Here is a 27,735-nt window from a genome sequence, read left to right as displayed (position 1 = left end):
CCTTACGTCCGCGGGTGCCAACTCGGTGTGAATAATCTCCTTCCGTCCGCGGGTTCCCCAACCCAGTGTGAACAATCTGCTTCCATCCGCGGGTGCCAACCCGGTGTGAACAATCTCCTTCCGTCCGCGGTTACCAACCCGGTGTGAACAATCTCCTTCCTTCCGCGGGTTCCCCAACCCGGTGTGAACAATCTCTGTGTGCCCTCGGGTTCCCCAACCCGGTGTGAACAATCTCCTTCCGTCCGCGGGTTCCCCAACCCGGTGTGAACAATCTCCTTCCGTCCGCGGGTTCCCCAACCCGGTGTGAACAATCTCCTGCCGTCCGCGGGTTCCCCAACCCGGTGTGAACAATCTCTGCCTGTCCGCTGGTTCCCCAACCCGGTGTGAACAATCTCCTTCCGTCCGCGGGTTCCCCAACCCGGTGTGAACAATCTCCTTCCGTCCGCGGGTTCCCCAACCCAGTGTGAACAATCTCCTTCCATCCGCGGGTTCCCCAACCCGGTGTGAACAATCTCCTTACGTCAGCGGGTTCCCCAACCCGGTGCGGACAATCTCCTTCCGTCCGCGGGTTCCCCAACCCGGTGCGGACAATCTAATTCTGTCCGCGGGTTCCCCAACCCGGTGTGGACAATCTCTGCATGTCCGCTGGTTCCCCAACCCGGTGTGAACAATCTCCTTCCTTCCGCGGGTTCCCCAACCCGGTGTGAACAATCTCTGTGCCTCCGCGGGTTCCCCAACCCGGTGTGAACAATCTCTGTGAGTCCGCGGGTTCCCCAACCCGGTGTGAACACTCTCCTTCCGTCCGCGGGTGCCAACCCGGTGTGAACAATCTCTTTCCGTCCGCGGGTGCCAACCTGGTGTGAACAATCTCCTTCCGTCCGCGGGTTCCACAACCCGGTGTGAACAATCTCCTTCCGTCCGCGGGTTCCCCAACCCGGTGCGGAGAATCTCCTTCCGTCCGCGGGTTCCCCAACCCGGTGTGAGCAATCTCTTTCCGTCCGCGGGTTCCCCAACCCGGTGTGAACAATCTCTGTGAGTCCGCGGGTTCCCCAACCCGGTGTGAACAATCTCCTTCCGTCCGCGGGTTCCGCAACCCGGTGTGAACAATCTCCTTCCGTCCGCGGGTTCCCCAACCCGGTGTGAACAATCTCCTTCCATCCGCGGGTGCCAACCCGGTGTGAACAATCTCCTTCCGTCCGCGGGTACCCCAACCCGGTGCGGACAATCTCCTTCCGTCCGCGTGTTCCCCATCCCGGTGTGAACAATCTCCTTCCGTCCGCGGGTACCCCAACCCGATGTGAACAATCTCCTTCCGTCCGCGGGTTCCCCAACCGGGTGCGGACAATGTCCTTCCGTCCGCGGGTTCCCCAACCCGCTGTGAACAATCTCCGTCCGTCCGCGGGTGCCAACCCGGTGTGAACAATCTCCTTCCGTCCGCGGGTGCCAACCCGGTGTGAATAATCTCCTTCCGTCCGCGGGTTCCCCAACCCAGTGTGAACAATCTGCTTCCATCCGCGGGTGCCAACCCGGTGTGAACAATCTCCTTCCGTCCGCGGTTGCCAACCCGGTGTGAACAATCTCCTTCCGTCCGCGGGTTCCCCAACCAGGTGTGAACAATCTCTGTGTGCCCTCGGGTTCCCCAACCCGGTGTGAACAATCTCCTTCCGTCCGCGGGTTCCCCAACCCGGTGTGAACAATCTCCTTCCGTCCGCGGGTTCCCCAACCCGGTGTGAACAATCTCCTTCCGTCCACGGGTTCCCCAACCCGGTGTGAACAATCTCCTTCCGTCCGCGGGTTCCCCAACCCGGTGTGAACAATCTCCTTCCGTCCGCGGGTTCCCCAACCCGGTGTGAACAATCTCCTTCCCTCCGCGGGTTCCCCAACCCGGTGTGAACAATCTCCTGCCGTCCGCGGGTTCCCCAGCCCGGTGTGAACAATCTCTGCCTCTCCGCTGGTTCCCCAACCCGGTGTGAACAATCTCCTTCCGTCCGCGGGTTCCCCAACCCGGTGTGAACAATCTCCTTCCGTCCGCGGGTTCCCCAACCCGGTGTGAACAATCTCCTTCCGTCAGCGGGTTCCCCAACCCGGTGCGGACAATCTCCTTCCGTCCGCGGGTTCCCCAACCCGGTGTGAACAATCTCCTTCCGTCCGCGGGTTCCCCAACCCGGTGTGAACAATCTCCTTCCGTCCGCGGGTTCCCCAACCCGGTGCGGACAATCTAATTCCGTCCGCGGGTTCCCCAACCCGGTGTGGACAATCTCTGCATGTCCGCTGGTTCCCCAACCCGGTGTGAACAATCTCCTTCCTTCCGCGGGTTCCCCAACCCGGTGTGAACAATCTCTGTGCCTCCGCGGGTTCCCCAACCCGGTGTGAACAATCTCTGTGAGTCCGCGGGTTCCCCAACCCGGTGTGAACACTCTCCTTCCGTCCGCGGGTGCCAACCCGGTGTGAACAATCTCCTTCCGTCCGCGGGTGCCAACCCGGTGTGAACAATCTCCTTCCGTCCGCGGGTTCTACAACCCGGTGTGAACAATCTCCTTCCGTCCGCGGGTTCCCCAACCCGGTGCGGAGAATCTCCTTCCGTCCGCGGGTTCCCCAACCCGGTGTGAGCAATCTCTTTCCGTCCGCGGGTTCCCCAACCCGGTGTGAACAATCTCTGTGAGTCCGCGGGTTCCCCAACCCGGTGTGAACAATCTCCTTCCGTCCGCGGGTTCCGCAACCCGGTGTGAACAATCTCCTTCCGTCCGCGGGTTCCCCATCCCGGTGTGAACAATCTCCTTCCGTCCGCGGGTACCCCAACCCGATGTGAACAATCTCCTTCCGTCCGCGGGTTCCCCAACCGGGTGCGGACAATCTCCTTCCGTCCGCGGGTTCCCCAACCCGCTGTGAACAATCTCCGTCCGTCCGCGGGTGCCAACCCGGTGTGAACAATCTCCTTCCGTCCGCGGGTGCCAACCCGGTGTGAATAATCTCCTTCCGTCCGCGGGTTCCCCAACCCAGTGTGAACAATCTGCTTCCATCCGCGGGTGCCAACACGGTGTGAACAATCTCCTTCCGTCCGCGGTTGCCAACCCGGTGTGAACAATCTCCTTCCGTCCGCGGGTTCCCCAACCAGGTGTGAACAATCTCTGTGTGCCCTCGGGTTCCCCAACCCGGTGTGAACAATCTCCTTCCGTCCGCGGGTTCCCCAACCCGGTGTGAACAATCTCCTTCCGTCCGCGGGTTCCCCAACCCGGTGTGAACAATCTCCTTCCGTCCACGGGTTCCCCAACCCGGTGTGAACAATCTCCTTCCGTCCGCGGGTTCCCCAACCCGGTGTGAACAATCTCCTTCCGTCCGCGGGTTCCCCAACCCGGTGTGAACAATCTCCTTCCCTCCGCGGGTTCCCCAACCCGGTGTGAACAATCTCCTGCCGTCCGCGGGTTCCCCAGCCCGGTGTGAACAATCTCTGCCTGTCCGCTGGTTCCCCAAACCGGTGTGAACAATCTCCTTCCGTCCGCGGGTTCCCCAACCCGGTGTGAACAATCTCCTTCCGTCCGCGGGTTCCCCAACCCGGTGCGAACAATCTCCTTCCGTCAGCGGGTTCCCCAACCCGGTGCGGACAATCTCCTTCCGTCCGCGGGTTCCCCAACCCGGTGTGAACAATCTCCTTCCGTCCGCGGGTTCCCCAACCCGGTGTGAACAATCTCCTTCCGTCCGCGGGTTCCCCAACCCGGTGTGAACAATCTCCTTCCATCCGCGGGTTCCCCAACCCGGTGTGAACAATCTCTGTGCATTCGCGGGTTCCCCAACCCGGTGTGAACAATCTCCTTCCGTCCGCGGGTTCCCCAACCCGGTGTGAACAATCTCCTTCCGTCCGCGGGTACCCCAACCCGGTGCGAACAATCTCCTTCCGTCCGCGGGTTCCCCAACCCGGTGCGGACAATCTCCTTCCGTCCGCGGGTTCCCCAACCCGGTGCGGACAATCTCCTTCCGTCCGCGGGTTCCCCAACCCGGTGTGAACAATCTCTGTGAGTCCGCGGGTTCCCCAACCCGGTGTGAACAATCTCTGTGAGTCCGCGGGTTCCCCAACCCGGTGTGAACAATCTCCTTCTGTCCGCGGGTTCCCCAACCCGGTGTGAACAATCTCCTTCCATCCGCAGGTTCCCCAACCCGGTGTGAACAATCTCCTTCCGTCCGCGGGTGCCAACCCGGTGTGAACAATCTCCTTCCGTCCGCGGGTTCCCCAACCCGGTGTGAACAATCTCCTTCCGTCCGCGGTTGCCAACCTGGTGTGAACAATCTCCTTCCGTCCGCGGGTTCCCCAACCCGGTGTGAACAATCTCTGTGTGCCCTCGGGTTCCCCAACCCGGTGTGAACAATCTCCTTCCGTCCGCGGGTTCCCCAACCCGGTGTGAACAATCACCTTCCGTCCGCGGGTTCCCCAACCCGGTGTGAACAATCTCCTGCCGTCCGCCGGTTCCCCAACCCGGTGTGAACAATCTCTGCCTGTCCGCTGGTTCCCCAACCCGGTGTGAACAATCTCCTTCCGTCCGCGGGTTCCCCAACCCGGTGTGAACAATCTCCTTCCGTCCGCGGGTTCCCCAACCCGGTGTGAACAATCTCCATCCGTCCGCGGGTTCCACAACCCGGTGCGGACAATCTCCTTCCGTCCGCGGGTTCCCCAACCCGGTGTGAACAATCTCCTTCCGTCCGCGGGTTCCCCAACCCGGTGCGGACAATCTCCTTCCGTCCGCGGGTTCAGCAACCCGGTGTGAACAATCTCCTTCCGTCCGCGGGTTCCCCAACCCGGTGTGAACAATCTCCTTCCGTCCGCGGGTTCCCCAACCCGGTGTGAACAATCTCCTTCCGTCCGCGGGTTCCCCAACCCGGTGTGAACAATCTCTGTGCATTCGCGGGTTCCCCAACCCGGTGCGGACAATCTCCTTCCGTCCGCGGGTTCCCCAACCCGGTGTGAACAATCTCCTTCCTTCCGCGGGTTCCCCAACCCGGTGTGAACAATCTCTGTGCCTCCGCGGGTTCCCCAACCCGGTGTGAACACTCTCCTTCCGTCCGCGGGTGCCAACCCGGTGTGAACAATCTCCTTCCGTCCGCGGGTGCCAACCTGGTGTGAGCAATCTCCTTCCGTCCGCGGGTGCCAACCTGGTGTGAGCAATCTCCTTCCGTCCGCGGGTTCCCCAACCCGGTGTGAACAATCTCTGTGAGTCCGCGGGTTCCCCAACCCGGTGTGAACAATCTCCTTCCGTCCGCGGGTTCCCCAACCCGGTGTGAACAATCTCCTTCCATCCGCAGGTTCCCCAACCCGGTGTGAACAATCTCCTTCCGTCCGCGGGTTCCCCAACCAGGTGTGAACAATCTCTGTGTGCCCTCGGGTTCCCCAACCCGGTGTGAACAATCTCCTTCCGTCTGCGGGTTCCCCAACCCGGTGTGAACAATGTCCTTCCGTCCGCGGGTTCCCCAACCCGGTGTGAACAATCTCCTTCCGTCCGCGGGTTCCCCAACCCGATGTGAACAATCTCCTTCCGTCCGCGGGTTCCCCAACCCGGTGTGAACAATCTCCTTCCGTCCGCGGGTTCCCCAACCCGGTGTGAACAATCTCCTTCCGTCCGCGGGTTCCCCAACCCGGTGTGAACAATCTCCTGCCGTCCGCGGGTTCCCCAGCCTGGTGTGAACAATCTCTGCCTGTCCGCTGGTTCCCCAACCCGGTGTGAACAATCTCCTTCCGTCCGCGGGTTCCCCAACCCGGTGTGAACAATCTCCTTCCGTCCGCGGGTTCCCCAACCCGGTGTGAACAATCTCCTTCCGTCAGCGGGTTCCCCAACCCGGTGCGGACAATCTCCTTCCGTCCGCGGGTTCCCCAACCCGGTGTGAACAATCTCCTTCCGTCCGCGGGTTCCCCAACCCGGTGTGAACAATCTCCTTCCGTCCGCGGGTTCCCCAACCCGGTGTGAACAATCTCCTTCCATCCGTGGGTTCCCCAACCCGGTGTGAACAATCTCTGTGCATCCGCGGGTTCCCCAACCCGGTGTGAACAATCTCCTGCCGTCCGCGGGTTCCCCAGCCCGGTGTGAACAATCTCTGCCTGTCCGCTGGTTCCCCAACCCGGTGTGAACAATCTCCTTCCGTCCGCGGGTTCCCCAACCCGGTGTGAACAATCTCCTTCCGTCCGCGGGTTCCCCAACCCGGTGTGAACAATCTCCTTCCGTCAGCGGGTTCCCCAACCCGGTGCGGACAATCTCCTTCCGTCCGCGGGTTCCCCAACCCGGTGTGAACAATCTCCTTCCGTCCGCGGGTTCCCCAACCCGGTGTGAACAATCTCCTTCCGTCCGTGGGTTCCCCAACCCGGTGCGGACAATCTAATTCCGTCCGCGGGTTCCCCAACCCGGTGTGGACAATCTCTGCATGTCCGCTGGTTCCCCAACCCGGTGTGAACAATCTCCTTCCTTCCGCGGGTTCCCCAACCCGGTGTGAACAATCTCTGTGCCTCCGCGGGTTCCCCATCCCGGTGTGAACAATCTCTGTGAGTCCGCGGGTTCCCCAACCCGGTGTGAACACTCTCCTTCCGTCCGCGGGTGCCAACCCGGTGTGAACAATCTCCTTCCGTCCGCGGGTGCCAACCCGGTGTGAACAATCTCCTTCCGTCCGCGGGTTCCCCAACCCGGTGCAGAGAATCTCCTTCCGTCCGCGGGTTCCCCAACCCGGTGTGAGCAATCTCTTTCCGTCCGCGGGTTCCCCAACCCAGTGTGAACAATCTCTGTGAGTCCGCGGGTTCCCCAACCCGGTGTGAACAATCTCCTTCCGTCCGCGGGTTCCGCAACCCGGTGTGAACAATCTCCTTCCGTCCGCGGGTTCCCCAACCCGGTGTGAACAATCTCCTTCCGTCCGCGGGTGCCAACCCGGTGTGAACAATCTCCTTCCGTCCGCGGGTACCCCAACCCGGTGTAAACAATCTCTGTGAGTCCGCGGGTTCCCCAACCCGGTGTGAACAATCTCCTTCCGTCTGCGGGTTCCCCAACCCGGTGTGAACAATCTCTGTGAGTCTGCGGGTTCCCCAACCCGGTGTGAACAATCTCTGTGCATTCGCGGGTTCCCCAACCCGGTGTGAACAATCTCCTTCCGTCCGCGGGTTCCCCAACCCGGTGTGAACAATCTCCTTCCGTCCGCGGGTACCCCAACCCGGTGTGAACAATCTCCTTCCGTCCGCGGGTTCCCCAACCCGGTGCGGACAATCTCCTTCCGTCCGCGGGTTCCCCAACCCAGTGTGAGCAATCTCCTTCCGTCCGCGGGTTCCCCAACCCGGTGCGGACAATCTCCTTCCGTCCGCGTGTTCCCCATCCCGGTGTGAACAATCTCCTTCCGTCCGCGGGTACCCCAACCCGATGTGAACAAGCTCCTTCCGTCCGCGGGTTCCCCAACCCGGTGTGAACAATCTCCTTCCGTCCGCGGGTTCCCCAATCCGGTGCGGACAATCTCCTTCCGTCCGCGGGTTCCCCAACCCGGTGTGAGCAATCTCCTTCCGTCCGCGGGTTCCCCAACCCGGTGCGGACAATCTCCTTCCGTCCGCGTGTTCCCCATCCCGGTGTGAACAATCTCCTTCCGTCCGCGGGTACCCCAACCCGATGTGAACAAGCTCCTTCCGTCCGCGGGTTCCCCAACCGGGTGCGGACAATCTCCTTCCGACCGCGGGTTCCCCAACCCGCTGTGAACAATCTCCGTCCGTCCGCGGGTGCCAACCCGGTGTGAACAATCTCCTTCCGTCCGCGGGTGCCAACCCGGTGTGAATAATCTCCTTCCGTCCGCGGGTTCCCCAACCCAGTGTGAACAATCTGCTTCCATCCGCGGGTGCCAACCCGGTGTGAACAATCTCCTTCCGTCCGCGGTTGCCAACCCGGTGTGAACAATCTCCTTCCGTCCGCGGGTTCCCCAACCCGGTGTGAACAATCTCCTTCCCTCCGCGGGTTCCCCAACCCGGTGTGAACAATCTCCTGCCGTCCGCGGGTTCCCCAGCCCGGTGTGAACAATCTCTGCCTGTCCGCTGGTTCCCCAACCCGGTGTGAACAATCTCCTTCCGTCCGCGGGTTCCCCAACCCGGTGCGAACAATCTCCTTCCGTCCGCGGGTTCCCCAACCCGGTGCGAACAATCTCCTTCCGTCAGCGGGTTCCCCAACCCGGTGCGGACAATCTCCTTCCGTCCGCGGGTTCCCCAACCCGGTGTGAACAATCTCCTTCCGTCCGCGGGTTCCCCAACCCGGTGTGAACAATCTCCTTCCGTCCGCGGGTTCCCCAACCCGGTGTGAACAATCTCCTTCCATCCGCGGGTTCCCCAACCCGGTGTGAACAATCTCTGTGCATTTGCGGGTTCCCCAACCCGGTGTGAACAATCTCCTTCCGTCCGCGGGTTCCCCAACCCGGTGTGAACAATCTCCTTCCGTCCGCGGGTACCCCAACCCAGTGTGAACAATCTCCTTCCGTCCGCGGGTTCCCCAACCCGGTGCGGACAATCTCCTTCCGTCCGCGGGTTCCCCAACCCGGTGTGAGCAATCTCCTACCGTCCGCGGGTTCCCCAACCCGGTGTGAACAATCTCTGTGAGTCCGCGGGTTCCCCAACCCGGTGTGAACAATCTCTGTGAGTCCGCGGGTTCCCCAACCCGGTGTGAACAATCTCCTTCCGTCCGCGGGTTCCCCAACCCGGTGTGAACAATCTCCTTCCATCCGCAGGTTCCCCAACCCGGTGTGAACAATCTCCTTCCGTCCGCGGGTGCCAACCCGGTGTGAACAATCTCCTTCCGTCCGCGGGTTCCCCAACCCGGTGTGAACAATCTCCTTCCGTCCGCGGTTGCCAACCTGGTGTGAACAATCTCCTTCCGTCCGCGGGTTCCCCAACACGGTGTGAACAATCTCTGTGTGCCCTCGGGTTCCCCAACCCGGTGTGAACAATCTCCTTCCGTCCGCGGGTTCCCCAACCCGGTGTGAACAATCTCCTTCCGTCCGCGGGTTCCCCAACCCGGTGTGAACAATCTCCTGCCGTCCGCGGGTTCCCCAACCCGGTGTGAACAATCTCTGCCTGTCCGCTGGTTCCCCAACCCGGTGTGAACAATCTCCTTCCGTCCGCGGGTTCCCCAACCCGGTGTGAACAATCTCCTTCCGTCCGCGGGTTCCCCAACCCGGTGTGAACAATCTCCTTCCGTCCGCGGGTTCCACAACCCGGTGCGGACAATCTCCTTCCGTCCGCGGGTTCCCCAACCCGGTGTGAACAATCTCCTTCCGTCCGCGGGTTCCCCAACCCGGTGCGGACAATCTCCTTCCGTCCGCGGGTTCCCCAACCCGGTGTGAACAATCTCCTTCCGTCCGCGGGTTCCCCAACCCGGTGTGAACAATCTCCTTCCGTCCGCGGGTTCCCCAACCCGGTGTGAACAATCTCCTTCCGTCCGCGGGTTCCCCAACCCAGTGTGAACAATCTCTGTGCATTCGCGGGTTCCCCAACCCGGTGCGGACAATCTCCTTCCGTCCGCGGGTTCCCCAACCCGGTGTGAACAATCTCCTTCCTTCCGCGGGTTCCCCAACCCGGTGTGAACATTCTCTGTGCCTCCGCTGGTTCCCCAACCCGGTGTGAACACTCTCGTTCCGTCCGCGGGTGCCAACCCGGTGTGAACAATCTCCTTCCGTCCGCGGGTGCCAACCTTGTGTGAGCAATCTCCTTCCGTCCGCGGGTTCCCCAACCCGGTGTGAACAATCTCTGTGAGTCCGCGGGTTCCCCAACCCGGTGTGAACAATCTCCTTCCGTCCGCGGGTTCCCCAACCCGGTGTGAACAATCTCCTTCCATCCGCAGGTTCCCCAACCCGGTGTGAACAATCTCCTTCCGTCCGCGGGTTCCCAACCCGGTGTGAACACTCTCCTTCCGTCCGCGGGTGCCAACCCGGTGTGAACAATCTCCTTCCGTCCGCGGGTGCCAACCTGGTGTGAGCAATCTCCTTCCGTCCGCGGGTTCCCCAACCCGGTGTGAACAATCTCTGTGAGTCCGCGGGTTCCCAAACCAGGTGTGAACAATCTCCTTCCGTCCGCGGGTTCCCCAACCCGGTGTGAACAATCTCCTTCCATCCGCAGGTTCCCCAACCCGGTGTGAACAATCTCCTTCCGTCCGCGGGTTCCCCAACCAGGTGTGAACAATCTCTGTGTGCCCTCGGGTTCCCCAACCCGGTGTGAACAATCTCCTTCTGTCCGCGGGTTCCCCAACCCGGTGTGAACAATCTCCTTCCGTCCGCGGGTTCCCCAACCCGGTGTGAACAATCTCCTTCCGTCCACGGGTTCCCCAACCCGGTGTGAACAATCTCCTTCCGTCCGCGGGTTCCCCAACCCGGTGTGAACAATCTCCTTCCGTCCGCGGTTTCCCCAACCCGGTGTGAACAATCTCCTTCCGTCCGCGGGTTCCCCAACCCGGTGTGAACAATCTCCTGCCGTCCGCGGGTTCCCCAGCCCGGTGTGAACAATCTCCTTCCGTCCGCGGGTTCCCCAACCCGGTGTGAACAATCTCCTTCCGTCCGCGGGTTCCCCAACCCGGTGTGAACAATCTCCTTCCGTCAGCGGGTTCCCCAACCCGGTGCGGACAATCTCCTTCCGTCCGCGGGTTCCCCAACCCGGTGTGAACAATCTCCTTCCGTCCGCGGGTTCCCCAACCCGGTGTGAACAATCTCCTTCCGTCCGCGGGTTCCCCAACCCGGTGTGAACAATCTCCTTCCATCCGTGGGTTCCCCAACCCGGTGTGAACAATCTCTGTGCATCCGCAGGTTCCCCAACCCGGTGTGAACAATCTCCTTCCGTCCGCGGGTTCCCCAACCCGGTGTGAACAATCTCCTTCCGTCCGCAGGTACCCCAACCCGGTGTGAACAATCTCCTTCCGTCCGCGGGTTCCCCAACCCGGTGTGAACAATCTCCTTCCGTCCGCGGGTACCCCAACCCGGTGTAAACAATCTCTGTGAGTCCGCGGGTTCCCCAACCCGGTGTGAACAATCTCCTTCCGTCTGCGGGTTCCCCAACCCGGTGTGAACAATCTCTGTGAGTCTGCGGGTTCCCCAACCCGGTGTGAACAATCTCTGTGCATTCGCGGGTTCCCCAACCCGGTGTGAACAATCTCCTTCCGTCCGCGGGTTCCCCAACCCGGTGTGAACAATCTCCTTCCGTCCGCGGGTACCCCAACCCGGTGTGAACAATCTCCTTCCGTCCGCGGGTTCCCCAACCCGGTGCGGACAATCTCCTTCCGTCCGCGGGTTCCCCAACCCGGTGTGAGCAATCTCCTTCCGTCCGCGGGTTCCCCAACCCGGTGTGAACAATCTCTGTGAGTCCGCGGGTTCCCCAACCCGGTGTGAACAATCTCTGTGAGTCCGCGGGTTCCCCAACCCGGTGTGAACAATCTCCTTCCGTCCGCGGGTTCCCCAACCCGGTGTGAACAATCTCCTTCCATCCGCAGGTTCCCCAACCCGGTGTGAACAATCTCCTTCCGTCCGCGGGTTCCCCAACACGGTGTGAACAATCTCTGTGTGCCCTCGGGTTCCCCAACCCGGTGTGAACAATCTCCTTCCGTCCGCGGGTTCCCCAACACGGTGTGAACAATCTCTGTGTGCCCTCGGGTTCCCCAACCCGGTGTGAACAATCTCCTTCCGTCCGCGGGTTCCCCAACCCGGTGTGAACAATCTCCTTCCGTCCGCGGGTACCCCAACCCGGTGTGAACAATCTCCTTCCGTCCGCGGGTTCCCCAACACGGTGTGAACAATCTCTGTGTGCCCTCGGGTTCCCCAACCCGGTGTGAACAATCTCCTTCCGTCCGCGGGTTCCCCAACACGGTGTGAACAATCTCTGTGTGCCCTCGGGTTCCCCAACCCGGTGTGAACAATCTCCTTCCGTCCGCGGGTTCCCCAACCCGGTGTGAACAATCTCCTTCCGTCCGCGGGTACCCCAACCCGGTGTGAACAATCTCCTTCCGTCCGCGGATTCCCCAACCCGGTGTGAACAATCTCCTTCCGTCCGCGGTTTCCACAACCCGGTGCGGACAATCTCTGTGAGTCTGCGGGTTCCCCAACCCGGTGTGAACAATCTCCTTCAGTCCGCGGGTTCCCCAACACGGTGTGAACAATCTCTGTGTGCCCTCGGGTTCCCCAACCCGGTGTGAACAATCTCCTTCCGTCCGCGGGTTCCCCAACCCGGTGTGAACAATCTCCTTCCGTCCGCGGGTACCCCAACCCGGTGTGAACAATCTCCTTCCGTCCGCGGATTCCCCAACCCGGTGTGAACAATCTCCTTCCGTCCGCGGTTTCCACAACCCGGTGCGGACAATCTCTGTGAGTCTGCGGGTTCCCCAACCCGGTGTGAACAATCTCCTTCCGTCTGCGGGTTCCCCAACCCGGTGTGAACAATCTCTGTGAGTCTGCGGGTTCCCCAACCCGGTGTGAACAATCTCCTTCCGTCCGCTGGTTCCCCAACCCGGTGTGAACAATCTCCTTCCGTCCGCGGGTGCCAACCCGGTGTGAACAATCTCCTTCCGTCCGCGGGTTCCCCAACCCGGTGTGAACAATCTCCTTCCGTCCGCGGTTGCCAACCTGGTGTGAACAATCTCCTTCCGTCCGCGGGTTCCCCAACACGGTGTGAACAATCTCTGTGTGCCCTCGGGTTCCCCAACCCGGTGTGAACAATCTCCTTCCGTCCGCGGGTTCCCCAACCCGGTGTGAACAATCTCCTTCCGTCCGCGGGTTCCCCAACCCGGTGTGAACAATCTCCTTCCGTCCGCTGGTTCCCCAACCCGGTGTGAACAATCTCCTTCCGTCCGCGGGTGCCAACCCGGTGTGAACAATCTCCTTCCGTCCGCGGGTTCCCCAACCCGGTGTGAACAATCTCCTTCCGTCCGCGGTTGCCAACCTGGTGTGAACAATCTCCTTCCGTCCGCGGGTTCCCCAACACGGTGTGAACAATCTCTGTGTGCCCTCGGGTTCCCCAACCCGGTGTGAACAATCTCCTTCCGTCCGCGGGTTCCCCAACCCGGTGTGAACAATCTCCTTCCGTCCGCGGGTTCCCCAACTCGGTGTGAACAATCTCCTTCCGTCCGCGGGTTCCCCAACCCGGTGTGAACAATCTCCTTCCGTCCGCGGGTACCCCAACCCGGTGTGAACAATCTCCTTCCGTCCGCGGATTCCCCAACCCGGTGTGAACAATCTCCTTCCGTCCGCGGTTTCCACAACCCGGTGCGGACAATCTCTGTGAGTCTGCGGGTTCCCCAACCCGGTGTGAACAATCTCCTTCCGTCTGCGGGTTCCCCAACCCGGTGTGAACAATCTCTGTGAGTCTGCGGGTTCCCCAACCCGGTGTGAACAATCTCCTTCCGTCCGCTGGTTCCCCAACCCGGTGTGAACAATCTCCTTCCGTCCGCGGGTGCCAACCCGGTGTGAACAATCTCCTTCCGTCCGCGGGTTCCCCAACCCGGTGTGAACAATCTCCTTCCGTCCGCGGTTGCCAACCTGGTGTGAACAATCTCCTTCCGTCCGCGGGTTCCCCAACACGGTGTGAACAATCTCTGTGTGCCCTCGGGTTCCCCAACCCGGTGTGAACAATCTCCTTCCGTCCGCGGGTTCCCCAACCCGGTGTGAACAATCTCCTTCCGTCCGCGGGTTCCCCAACCCGGTGTGAACAATCTCCTTCCGTCCGCGGGTACCCCAACCCGGTGTGAACAATCTCCTTCCGTCCGCGGATTCCCCAACCCGGTGTGAACAATCTCCTTCCGTCCGCGGTTTCCACAACCCGGTGCGGACAATCTCTGTGAGTCTGCGGGTTCCCCAACCCGGTGTGAACAATCTCCTTCCGTCTGCGGGTTCCCCAACCCGGTGTGAACAATCTCTGTGAGTCTGCGGGTTCCCCAACCCGGTGTGAACAATCTCCTTCCGTCCGCTGGTTCCCCAACCCGGTGTGAACAATCTCCTTCCGTCCGCGGGTGCCAACCCGGTGTGAACAATCTCCTTCCGTCCGCGGGTTCCCCAACCCGGTGTGAACAATCTCCTTCCGTCCGCGGTTGCCAACCTGGTGTGAACAATCTCCTTCCGTCCGCGGGTTCCCCAACACGGTGTGAACAATCTCTGTGTGCCCTCGGGTTCCCCAACCCGGTGTGAACAATCTCCTTCCGTCCGCGGGTTCCCCAACACGGTGTGAACAATCTCTGTGTGCCCTCGGGTTCCCCAACCCGGTGTGAACAATCTCCTTCCGTCCGCGGGTTCCCCAACCCGGTGTGAACAATCTCCTTCCGTCCGCGGGTACCCCAACCCGGTGTGAACAATCTCCTTCCGTCCGCGGATTCCCCAACCCGGTGTGAACAATCTCCTTCCGTCCGCGGTTTCCACAACCCGGTGCGGACAATCTCTGTGAGTCTGCGGGTTCCCCAACCCGGTGTGAACAATCTCCTTCCGTCTGCGGGTTCCCCAACCCGGTGTGAACAATCTCTGTGAGTCTGCGGGTTCCCCAACCCGGTGTGAACAATCTCCTTCCGTCCGCTGGTTCCCCAACCCGGTGTGAACAATCTCCTTCCGTCCGCGGGTGCCAACCCGGTGTGAACAATCTCCTTCCGTCCGCGGGTTCCCCAACCCGGTGTGAACAATCTCCTTCCGTCCGCGGATTCCCCAACCCGGTGTGAACAATCTCCTTCCGTCCGCGGTTTCCACAACCCGGTGCGGACAATCTCTGTGAGTCTGCGGGTTCCCCAACCCGGTGTGAACAATCTCCTTCCGTCTGCGGGTTCCCCAACCCGGTGTGAACAATCTCTGTGAGTCTGCGGGTTCCCCAACCCGGTGTGAACAATCTCCTTCCGTCCGCTGGTTCCCCAACCCGGTGTGAACAATCTCCTTCCGTCCGCGGGTGCCAACCCGGTGTGAACAATCTCCTTCCGTCCGCGGGTTCCCCAACCCGGTGTGAACAATCTCCTTCCGTCCGCGGTTGCCAAACTGGTGTGAACAATCTCCTTCCGTCCGCGGGTTCCCCAACACGGTGTGAACAATCTCTGTGTGCCCTCGGGTTCCCCAACCCGGTGTGAACAATCTCCTTCCGTCCGCGGGTTCCCCAACACGGTGTGAACAATCTCTGTGTGCCCTCGGGTTCCCCAACCCGGTGTGAACAATCTCCTTCCGTCCGCGGGTTCCCCAACCCGGTGTGAACAATCTCCTTCCGTCCGCGGTTTCCACAACCCGGTGCGGACAATCTCTGTGAGTCTGCGGGTTCCCCAACCCGGTGTGAACAATCTCCTTCCGTCTGCGGGTTCACCAACCCGGTGTGAACAATCTCTGTGAGTCTGCGGGTTCCCCAACCCGGTGTGAACAATCTCCTTCCGTCCGCTGGTTCCCCAACCCGGTGTGAACAATCTCCTTCCGTCCGCGGGTGCCAACCCGGTGTGAACAATCTCCTTCCGTCCGCGGGTTCCCCAACCCGGTGTGAACAATCTCCTTCCGTCCGCGGGTTCCCCAACCCGGTGTGAACAATCTCCTTCCGTCCGCGGGTACCCCAACCCGGTGTGAACAATCTCCTTCCGTCCGCGGATTCCCCAACCCGGTGTGAACAATCTCCTTCCGTCCGCGGTTTCCACAACCCGGTGCGGACAATCTCTGTGAGTCTGCGGGTTCCCCAACCCGGTGTGAACAATCTCCTTCCGTCTGCGGGTTCCCCAACCCGGTGTGAACAATCTCTGTGAGTCTGCGGGTTCCCCAACCCGGTGTGAACAATCTCCTTCCGTCCGCTGGTTCCCCAACCCGGTGTGAACAATCTCCTTCCGTCCGCGGGTGCCAACCCGGTGTGAACAATCTCCTTCCGTCCGCGGGTTCCCCAACCCGGTGTGAACAATCTCCTTCCGTCCGCGGATTCCCCAACCCGGTGTGAACAATCTCCTTCCGTCCGCGGTTTCCACAACCCGGTGCGGACAATCTCTGTGAGTCTGCGGGTTCCCCAACCCGGTGTGAACAATCTCCTTCCGTCTGCGGGTTCCCTAACCCGGTGTGAACAATCTCTGTGAGTCTGCGGGTTCCCCAACCCGGTGTGAACAATCTCCTTCCGTCCGCTGGTTCCCCAACCCGGTGTGAACAATCTCCTTCCGTCCGCGGGTGCCAACCCGGTGTGAACAATCTCCTTCCGTCCGCGGGTTCCCCAACCCGGTGTGAACAATCTCCTTCCGTCCGCGGTTGCCAACCTGGTGTGAACAATCTCCTTCCGTCCGCGGGTTCCCCAACACGGTGTGAACAATCTCTGTGTGCCCTCGGGTTCCCCAACCCGGTGTGAACAATCTCCTTCCGTCCGCGGGTTCCCCAACACGGTGTGAACAATCTCTGTGTGCCCTCGGGTTCCCCAACCCGGTGTGAACAATCTCCTTCCGTCCGCGGGTTCCCCAACCCGGTGTGAACAATCTCCTTCCGTCCGCGGGTACCCCAACCCGGTGTGAACAATCTCCTTCCGTCCGCGGATTCCCCAACCCGGTGTGAACAATCTCCTTCCGTCCGCGGTTTCCACAACCCGGTGCGGACAATCTCTGTGAGTCTGCGGGTTCCCCAACCCGGTGTGAACAATCTCCTTCCGTCTGCGGGTTCCCCAACCCGGTGTGAACAATCTCTGTGAGTCTGCGGGTTCCCCAACCCGGTGTGAACAATCTCCTTCCGTCCGCTGGTTCCCCAACCCGGTGTGAACAATCTCCTTCCGTCCGCGGGTGCCAACCCGGTGTGAACAATCTCCTTCCGTCCGCGGGTTCCCCAACCCGGTGTGAACAATCTCCTTCCGTCCGCGGTTGCCAACCTGGTGTGAACAATCTCCTTCCGTCCGCGGGTTCCCCAACACGGTGTGAACAATCTCTGTGTGCCCTCGGGTTCCCCAACCCGGTGTGAACAATCTCCTTCCGTCCGCGGGTTCCCCAACCCGGTGTGAACAATCTCCTTCCGTCCGCGGGTTCCCCAACCCGGTGTGAACAATCTCCTGCCGTCCGCGGGTTCCCCAACCCGGTGTGAACAATCTCTGCCTGTCCGCTGGTTCCCCAACCCGGTGTGAACAATCTCCTTCCGTCCGCGGGTTCCCCAACCCGGTGTGAACAATCTCCTTCCGTCCGCGGGTTCCCCAACCCGGTGTGAACAATCTCCTTCCGTCCGCGGGTTCCCCAACCCGGTGTGAACAATCTCCTTCCGTCCGCGGGTTCCCCAACCCGGTGTGAACAATCTCCTTCCGTCCGCGGGTTCCCCAACCCAGTGTGAACAATCTGCTTCCATCCGCGGGTGCCAACCCGGTGTGAACAATCTCCTTCCGTCCGCGGTTGCCAACCCGGTGTGAACAATCTCCTTCCGTCCGCGGGTTCCCCAACCATGTGTGAACAATCTCTGTGTGCCCTCGGGTTCCCCAACCCGGTGTGAACAATCTCCTTCCGTCCGCGGGTGCCAACACGGTGTGAATAATCTCCTTCCGTCCGCGGGTGCCAACCCGGTGTGAATAATCTCCTTCCGTCCGCGGGTTCCCCAACCCAGTGTGAACAATATGCTTCCATCCGCGGGTGCCAACCCGGTGTGAATAACCTCCTTCCGTCCGCGGGTTCCCCAACCCAGTGTGAACAATCTGCTTCCATCCGCGGGTTCCCCAACCCGGTATGAACAATCTCCTTCCGTCCGCGGGTTCCCCAACCCGGTGTGAACAATCTCCTTCCGTCCGCGGGTTCCACAACCCGGTGTGAACAATCTCCTTCCGTCCGCGGGTTCCCCAACCAGGTGTGAACAATCTCTGTGTGCCCTCGGGTTCCCCAACCCGGTGTGAACAATCTCCTTCCGTCCGCGGGTTCCCCAACCCGGTGTGAACAATCTCCTGCCGTCCGCGGGTTCCCCAGCCCGGTGTGAACAATCTCTGCCTGTCCGCTGGTTCCCCAACCCGTTGTGAACAATCTCCTTCCGTCCGCGGGTTCCCCAACCCGGTGTGAACAATCTCCTTCCGTCCGCGGGTTCCCCAACCCGGTGTGAACAATCTCCTTCCGTCTGCGGGTTCCCCAACCCAAGGTGAACAATCTCTGTGAGTCTGCGGGTTCCCCAACCCGGTGTGAACAATCTCCTTCCGTCCGCTGGTTCCCCAACCCGATGTGAACAATCTCCTTCCGTCCGCGGCTTCCCCAACCCGGTGTGAATAATCTCTGTGAGTCCGCGGGTTCCACAACCCGGTGCGGACAATCTCCTTCCTTCCGCGGGTGCCAACCCGGTGTGAACAATCTCCTTCCGTCCGCGGGTGCCAACCCGGTGTGAATAATCTCCTTCCGTCCGCGGGTTCCCCAACCCAGTGTGAACAATCTGCTTCCATCCGCGGTTTCCCCAACCCGGTGTGAACTATCTCCTTCCGTCCGCGGGTTCCCCAACCCGGTGTGAACAATCTCCTTCCGTCCGCGGGTTCCCCAACCCGGTGTGAACAATCTCCTGCCGTCCGCGGGTTCCCCAGCCCGGTGTGAACAATCTCCTTCCGTCCGCGGGTTCCCCAACCCGGTGTGAACAATCTCCTTCCGTCCGCGGGTTCCCCAACCCGGTGTGAACAATCTCCTTCCGTCCGCGGGTTCCCCAACCCGGTGTGAACAATCTCTGTGCATTCGCGGGTTCCCCAACCCGGTGTGAACAATCTCCTTCCGTCCGCGGGTTCCCCAACCCGGTGTGAACAATCTCCTTCCGTCCGCGGGTACCCCAACCCGGTGTGAACAATCTCCTTCCGTCCGCGGATTCCCCAACCCGGTGTGAACAATCTCCTTCCGTCCGCGGTTTCCACAACCCGGTGCGGACAATCTCTGTGAGTCTGCGGGTTCCCCAACCCGGTGTGAACAATCTCCTTCCGTCTGCGGGTTCCCCAACCCGGTGTGAACAATCTCTGTGAGTCTGCGGGTTCCCCAACCCGGTGTGAACAATCTCCTTCCGTCCGCTGGTTCCCCAACCCGGTGTGAACAATCTCCTTCCGTCCGCGGGTGCCAACCCGGTGTGAACAATCTCCTTCCGTCCGCGGGTTCCCCAACCCGGTGTGAACAATCTCCTTCCGTCCGCGGTTGCCAACCTGGTGTGAACAATCTCCTTCCGTCCGCGGGTTCCCCAACACGGTGTGAACAATCTCTGTGTGCCCTCGGGTTCCCCAACCCGGTGTGAACAATCTCCTTCCGTCCGCGGGTTCCCCAACCCGGTGTGAACAATCTCCTTCCGTCCGCGGGTTCCCCAACCCGGTGTGAACAATCTCCTGCCGTCCGCGGGTTCCCCAACCCGGTGTGAACAATCTCTGCCTGTCCGCTGGTTCCCCAACCCGGTGTGAACAATCTCCTTCCGTCCGCGGGTTCCCCAACCCGGTGTGAACAATCTCCTTCCGTCCGCGGGTTCCCCAACCCGGTGTGAACAATCTCCTTCCGTCCGCGGGTTCCCCAACCCGGTGTGAACAATCTCCTTCCGTCCGCGGGTTCCCCAACCCGGTGTGAACAATCTCCTTCCGTCCGCGGGTTCCCCAACCCAGTGTGAACAATCTGCTTCCATCCGCGGGTGCCAACCCGGTGTGAACAATCTCCTTCCGTCCGCGGTTGCCAACCCGGTGTGAACAATCTCCTTCCGTCCGCGGGTTCCCCAACCATGTGTGAACAATCTCTGTGTGCCCTCGGGTTCCCCAACCCGGTGTGAACAATCTCCTTCCGTCCGCGGGTGCCAACACGGTGTGAATAATCTCCTTCCGTCCGCGGGTGCCAACCCGGTGTGAATAATCTCCTTCCGTCCGCGGGTTCCCCAACCCAGTGTGAACAATATGCTTCCATCCGCGGGTGCCAACCCGGTGTGAATAACCTCCTTCCGTCCGCGGGTTCCCCAACCCAGTGTGAACAATCTGCTTCCATCCGCGGGTTCCCCAACCCGGTATGAACAATCTCCTTCCGTCCGCGGGTTCCCCAACCCGGTGTGAACAATCTCCTTCCGTCCGCGGGTTCCACAACCCGGTGTGAACAATCTCCTGCCGTCCGCGGGTTCCCCAGCCCGGTGTGAACAATCTCTGCCTGTCCGCTGGTTCCCCAACCCGGTGTGAACAATCTCCTTCCGTCCGCGGTTGCCAACCCGGTGTGAACAATCTCCTTCCGTCCGCGGGTTCCCCAACCAGGTGTGAACAATCTCTGTGTGCCCTCGGGTTCCCCAACCCGGTGTGAACAATCTCCTTCCGTCCGCGGGTTCCCCAACCCGGTGTGAACAATCTCCTGCCGTCCGCGGGTTCCCCAGCCCGGTGTGAACAATCTCTGCCTGTCCGCTGGTTCCCCAACCCGTTGTGAACAATCTCCTTCCGTCCGCGGGTTCCCCAACCCGGTGTGAACAATCTCCTTCCGTCCGCGGGTTCCCCAACCCGGTGTGAACAATCTCCTTCCGTCTGCGGGTTCCCCAACCCAGGGTGAACAATCTCTGTGAGTCTGCGGGTTCCCCAACCCGGTGTGAACAATCTCCTTCCGTCCGCTGGTTCCCCAACCCGATGTGAACAATCTCCTTCCGTCCGCGGCTTCCCCAACCCGGTGTGAATAATCTCTGTGAGTCCGCGGGTTCCACAACCCGGTGCGGACAATCTCCTTCCTTCCGCGGGTGCCAACCCGGTGTGAACAATCTCCTTCCGTCCGCGGGTGCCAACCCGGTGTGAATAATCTCCTTCCGTCCGCGGGTTCCCCAACCCAGTGTGAACAATCTGCTTCCATCCGCGGTTTCCCCAACCCGGTGTGAACTATCTCCTTCCGTCCGCGGGTTCCCCAACCCGGTGTGAACAATCTCCTTCCGTCCGCGGGTTCCCCAACCCGGTGTGAACAATCTCCTGCCGTCCGCGGGTTCCCCAGCCCGGTGTGAACAATCTCCTTCCGTCCGCGGGTTCCCCAACCCGGTGTGAACAATCTCCTTCCATCCGCGGGTTCCCCAACCCGGTGTGAACAATCTCCTTCCGTCCGCGGGTTCCCCAACCCGGTGTGAACAATCTCTGTGCATTCGCGGGTTCCCCAACCCGGTGTGAACAATCTCCTTCCGTCCGCGGGTTCCCCAACCCGGTGTGAACAATCTCCTTCCGTCCGCGGGTACCCCAACCCGGTGTGAACAATCTCCTTCCGTCCGCGGATTCCCCAACCCGGTGTGAACAATCTCCTTCCGTCCGCGGTTTCCACAACCCGGTGCGGACAATCTCTGTGAGTCTGCGGGTTCCCCAACCCGGTGTGAACAATCTCCTTCCGTCTGCGGGTTCCCCAACCCGGTGTGAACAATCTCTGTGAGTCTGCGGGTTCCCCAACCCGGTGTGAACAATCTCCTTCCGTCCGCTGGTTCCCCAACCCGATGTGAACAATCTCCTTCCGTCTGCGGGTTCCCCAACCCGGTGTGAACAATCTCTGTGAGTCTGCGGGTTCCCCAACCCGGTGTGAACAATCTCCTTCCGTCCGCTGGTTCCCCAACCCGGTGTGAACAATCTCCTTCCGTCCGCGGGTGCCAACCCGGTGTGAACAATCTCCTTCCGTCCGCGGGTTCCCCAACCCGGTGTGAACAATCTCCTTCCGTCCGCGGTTGCCAACCTGGTGTGAACAATCTCCTTCCGTCCGCGGGTTCCCCAACACGGTGTGAACAATCTCTGTGTGCCCTCGGGTTCCCCAACCCGGTGTGAACAATCTCCTTCCGTCCGCGGGTTCCCCAACCCGGTGTGAACAATCTCCTTCCGTCCGCGGGTTCCCCAACCCGGTGTGAACAATCTCCTGCCGTCCGCGGGTTCCCCAACCCGGTGTGAACAATCTCTGCCTGTCCGCTGGTTCCCCAACCCGGTGTGAACAATCTCTTTCCGTCCGCGGGTTCCCCAACCCGGTGTGAACAATCTCCTTCCGTCCGCGGGTTCCCCAACCCGGTGTGAACAATCTCCTTCCGTCCGCGGGTTCCCCAACCCGGTGTGAACAATCTCCTTCCGTCCGCGGGTTCCCCAACCCGGTGTGAACAATCTCCTTCCGTCCGCGGGTTCCCCAACCCAGTGTGAACAATCTGCTTCCATCCGCGGGTGCCAACCCGGTGTGAACAATCTCCTTCCGTCCGCGGTTGCCAACCCGGTGTGAACAATCTCCTTCCGTCCGCGGGTTCCCCAACCATGTGTGAACAATCTCTGTGTGCCCTCGGGTTCCCCAACCCGGTGTGAACAATCTCCTTCCGTCCGCGGGTGCCAACACGGTGTGAATAATCTCCTTCCGTCCGCGGGTGCCAACCCGGTGTGAATAATCTCCTTCCGTCCGCGGGTTCCCCAACCCAGTGTGAACAATATGCTTCCATCCGCGGGTGCCAACCCGGTGTGAATAACCTCCTTCCGTCCGCGGGTTCCCCAACCCAGTGTGAACAATCTGCTTCCATTCGCGGGTTCCCCAACCCGGTATGAACAATCTCCTTCCGTCCGCGGGTTCCCCAACCCGGTGTGAACAATCTCCTTCCGTCCGCGGGTTCCACAACCCGGTGTGAACAATCTCCTTCCGTCCGCGGGTTCCCCAACCAGGTGTGAACAATCTCTGTGTGCCCTCGGGTTCCCCAACCCGGTGTGAACAATCTCCTTCCGTCCGCGGGTTCCCCAACCCGGTGTGAACAATCTCCTGCCGTCCGCGGGTTCCCCAGCCCGGTGTGAACAATCTCTGCCTGTCCGCTGGTTCCCCAACCCGTTGTGAACAATCTCCTTCCGTCCGCGGGTTCCCCAACCCGGTGTGAACAATCTCCTTCCGTCCGCGGGTTCCCCAACCCGGTGTGAACAATCTCCTTCCGTCTGCGGGTTCCCCAACCCAGGGTGAACAATCTCTGTGAGTCTGCGGGTTCCCCAACCCGGTGTGAACAATCTCCTTCCGTCCGCTGGTTCCCCAACCCGATGTGAACAATCTCCTTCCGTCCGCGGCTTCCCCAACCCGGTGTGAATAATCTCTGTGAGTCCGCGGGTTCCACAACCCGGTGCGGACAATCTCCTTCCTTCCGCGGGTGCCAACCCGGTGTGAACAATCTCCTTCCGTCCGCGGGTGCCAACCCGGTGTGAATAATCTCCTTCCGTCCGCGGGTTCCCCAACCCAGTGTGAACAATCTGCTTCCATCCGCGGTTTCCCCAACCCGGTGTGAACTATCTCCTTCCGTCCGCGGGTTCCCCAACCCGGTGTGAACAATCTCCTTCCGTCCGCGGGTTCCCCAACCCGGTGTGAACAATCTCCTGCCGTCCGCGGGTTCCCCAGCCCGGTGTGAACAATCTCCTTCCGTCCGCGGGTTCCCCAACCCGGTGTGAACAATCTCCTTCCGTCCGCGGGTTCCCCAACCCGGTGTGAACAATCTCCTTCCGTCCGCGGGTTCCCCAACCCGGTGTGAACAATCTCTGTGCATTCGCGGGTTCCCCAACCCGGTGTGAACAATCTCCTTCCGTCCGCGGGTTCCCCAACCCGGTGTGAACAATCTCCTTCCGTCCGCGGGTACCCCAACCCGGTGTGAACAATCTCCTTCCGTCCGCGGATTCCCCAACCCGGTGTGAACAATCTCCTTCCGTCCGCGGTTTCCACAACCCGGTGCGGACAATCTCTGTGAGTCTGCGGGTTCCCCAACCCGGTGTGAACAATCTCCTTCCGTCTGCGGGTTCCCCAACCCGGTGTGAACAATCTCTGTGAGTCTGCGGGTTCCCCAACCCGGTGTGAACAATCTCCTTCCGTCCGCTGGTTCCCCAACCCGGTGTGAACAATCTCCTTCCGTCCGCGGGTGCCAACCCGGTGTGAACAATCTCCTTCCGTCCGCGGGTTCCCCAACCCGGTGTGAACAATCTCCTTCCGTCCGCGGTTGCCAACCTGGTGTGAACAATCTCCTTCCGTCCGCGGGTTCCCCAACACGGTGTGAACAATCTCTGTGTGCCCTCGGGTTCCCCAACCCGGTGTGAACAATCTCCTTCCGTCCGCGGGTTCCCCAACCCGGTGTGAACAATCTCCTTCCGTCCGCGGGTTCCCCAACCCGGTGTGAACAATCTCCTGCCGTCCGCGGGTTCCCCAACCCGGTGTGAACAATCTCTGCCTGTCCGCTGGTTCCCCAACCCGGTGTGAACAATCTCCTTCCGTCCGCGGGTTCCCCAACCCGGTGTGAACAATCTCCTTCCGTCCGCGGGTTCCCCAACCCGGTGTGAACAATCTCCTTCCGTCCGCGGGTTCCCCAACCCGGTGTGAACAATCTCCTTCCGTCCGCGGGTTCCCCAACCCGGTGTGAACAATCTCCTTCCGTCCGCGGGTTCCCCAACCCAGTGTGAACAATCTGCTTCCATCCGCGGGTGCCAACCCGGTGTGAACAATCTCCTTCCGTCCGCGGTTGCCAACCCGGTGTGAACAATCTCCTTCCGTCCGCGGGTTCCCCAACCATGTGTGAACAATCTCTGTGTGCCCTCGGGTTCCCCAACCCGGTGTGAACAATCTCCTTCCGTCCGCGGGTGCCAACACGGTGTGAATAATCTCCTTCCGTCCGCGGGTGCCAACCCGGTGTGAATAATCTCCTTCCGTCCGCGGGTTCCCCAACCCAGTGTGAACAATATGCTTCCATCCGCGGGTGCCAACCCGGTGTGAATAACCTCCTTCCGTCCGCGGGTTCCCCAACCCAGTGTGAACAATCTGCTTCCATCCGCGGGTTCCCCAACCCGGTATGAACAATCTCCTTCCGTCCGCGGGTTCCCCAACCCGGTGTGAACAATCTCCTTCCGTCCGCGGGTTCCACAACCCGGTGTGAACAATCTCCTGCCGTCCGCGGGTTCCCCAGCCCGGTGTGAACAATCTCTGCCTGTCCGCTGGTTCCCCAACCCGGTGTGAACAATCTCCTTCCGTCCGCGGTTGCCAACCCGGTGTGAACAATCTCCTTCCGTCCGCGGGTTCCCCAACCAGGTGTGAACAATCTCTGTGTGCCCTCGGGTTCCCCAACCCGGTGTGAACAATCTCCTTCCGTCCGCGGGTTCCCCAACCCGGTGTGAACAATCTCCTGCCGTCCGCGGGTTCCCCAGCCCGGTGTGAACAATCTCTGCCTGTCCGCTGGTTCCCCAACCCGTTGTGAACAATCTCCTTCCGTCCGCGGGTTCCCCAACCCGGTGTGAACAATCTCCTTCCGTCCGCGGGTTCCCCAACCCGGTGTGAACAATCTCCTTCCGTCTGCGGGTTCCCCAACCCAGGGTGAACAATCTCTGTGAGTCTGCGGGTTCCCCAACCCGGTGTGAACAATCTCCTTCCGTCCGCTGGTTCCCCAACCCGATGTGAACAATCTCCTTCCGTCCGCGGCTTCCCCAACCCGGTGTGAATAATCTCTGTGAGTCCGCGGGTTCCACAACCCGGTGCGGACAATCTCCTTCCTTCCGCGGGTGCCAACCCGGTGTGAACAATCTCCTTCCGTCCGCGGGTGCCAACCCGGTGTGAATAATCTCCTTCCGTCCGCGGGTTCCCCAACCCAGTGTGAACAATCTGCTTCCATCCGCGGTTTCCCCAACCCGGTGTGAACTATCTCCTTCCGTCCGCGGGTTCCCCAACCCGGTGTGAACAATCTCCTTCCGTCCGCGGGTTCCCCAACCCGGTGTGAACAATCTCCTGCCGTCCGCGGGTTCCCCAGCCCGGTGTGAACAATCTCCTTCCGTCCGCGGGTTCCCCAACCCGGTGTGAACAATCTCCTTCCATCCGCGGGTTCCCCAACCCGGTGTGAACAATCTCCTTCCGTCCGCGGGTTCCCCAACCCGGTGTGAACAATCTCTGTGCATTCGCGGGTTCCCCAACCCGGTGTGAACAATCTCCTTCCGTCCGCGGGTTCCCCAACCCGGTGTGAACAATCTCCTTCCGTCCGCGGGTACCCCAACCCGGTGTGAACAATCTCCTTCCGTCCGCGGATTCCCCAACCCGGTGTGAACAATCTCCTTCCGTCCGCGGTTTCCACAACCCGGTGCGGACAATCTCTGTGAGTCTGCGGGTTCCCCAACCCGGTGTGAACAATCTCCTTCCGTCTGCGGGTTCCCCAACCCGGTGTGAACAATCTCTGTGAGTCTGCGGGTTCCCCAACCCGGTGTGAACAATCTCCTTCCGTCCGCTGGTTCCCCAACCCGATGTGAACAATCTCCTTCCGTCCGCGGCTTCCCCAACCCGGTGTGAATAATCTCTGTGAGTCCGCGGGTTCCACAACCCGGTGCGGACAATCTCCTTCCTTCCGCGGGTGCCAACCCGGTGTGAACAATCTCCTTCCGTCCGCGGGTGCCAACCCGGTGTGAATAATCTCCTTCCGTCCGCGGGTTCCCCAACCCAGTGTGAACAATCTGCTTCCATCCGCGGTTTCCCCAACCCGGTGTGAACTATCTCCTTCCGTCCGCGGGTTCCCCAACCCGGTGTGAACAATCTCCTTCCGTCCGCGGGTTCCCCAACCCGGTGTGAACAATCTCCTGCCGTCCGCGGGTTCCCCAGCCCGGTGTGAACAATCTCCTTCCGTCCGCGGGTTCCCCAACCCGGTGTGAACAATCTCCTTCCGTCCGCGGGTTCCCCAACCCGGTGTGAACAATCTCTGTGCATTCGCGGGTTCCCCAACCCGGTGTGAACAATCTCTGTGCATTCGCGGGTTCCCCAACCCGGTGTGAACAATCTCCTTCCGTCCGCGGGTTCCCCAACCCGGTGTGAACAATCTCCTTCCGTCCGCGGGTACCCCAACCCGGTGTGAACAATCTCCTTCCGTCCGCGGATTCCCCAACCCGGTGTGAACAATCTCCTTCCGTCCGCGGGTACCCCAACCCGGTGTAAACAATCTCTGTGAGTCCGCGGGTTCCACAACCCGGTGCGGACAATCTCCTTCCTTCCGCGGGTGCCAACCCGGTGTGAACAATCTCCTTCCGTCCGCGGGTGCCAACCCGGTGTGAATAATCTCCTTCCGTCCGCGGGTTCCCCAACCCAGTGTGAACAATCTGCTTCCATCCGCGGGTGCCAACCCGGTGTGAATAATCTCCTTCCGTCCGCGGGTTCCCCAACCCAGTGTGAACAATCTGCTTCCATCCGCGGGTTCCCCAACCCGGTGTGAACAATCTCCTTCCGTCCGCGGGTTCCCCAACCCGGTGTGAACAATCTCCTGCCATCCGCGGGTTCCCCAACCCGGTGTGAACAATCTCCTGCCATCCGCGGGTTCCCCAGCCCGGTGTGAACAATCTCTGCCTGTCCGCTGGTTCCCCAACCCGGTGTGAACAATCTCCTTCCGTCCGCGGGTTCCCCAACCCGGTGTGAACAATCTCCTTTCATTCGCGGGTTCCCCAACCCGGTGCGAACAATCTCCTTCCGTCCGCGGGTTCCCCAACCCGGTGCGGACAATCTCCTTCCGTCCGCGGGTTCCCCAACCCGGTGTGAACAATCTCTGTGTGCCCTCGGGTTCCCCAACCCGGTGTGAACAATCTCCTTCCGTCCGCGGGTTCCCCAACCCGGTGTGAACAATCTCCTTCCGTCCGCGGGTTCCCCAACCCGGTGCGGACAATCTCCTTCCGTCCGCGGGTTCCCCAACCCGGTGTGAACAATCTCTGTGCATTCGCGGGTTCCCCAATCCGGTGTGAACAAACTCCTTCCGTCCGCGGGTTCCCCAACCCGGTGTGAACAATCTCCTTCCGTCCGCGGGTACCCCAACCCGGTGTGAACAATTTCCTTCCGTCCGCGGGTTCCCCAACCCGGTGTGAACAATCTCCTTCCGTCCGCGGGTACCCGAACCCGGTGTAAACAATCT

This window comes from Hypanus sabinus, chromosome 6 (assembly GCF_030144855.1).
Source record: "Hypanus sabinus isolate sHypSab1 chromosome 6, sHypSab1.hap1, whole genome shotgun sequence".
NCBI lineage: Eukaryota > Metazoa > Chordata > Chondrichthyes > Myliobatiformes > Dasyatidae > Hypanus > Hypanus sabinus.
This window is presented reverse-complemented; position numbering follows the sequence as displayed.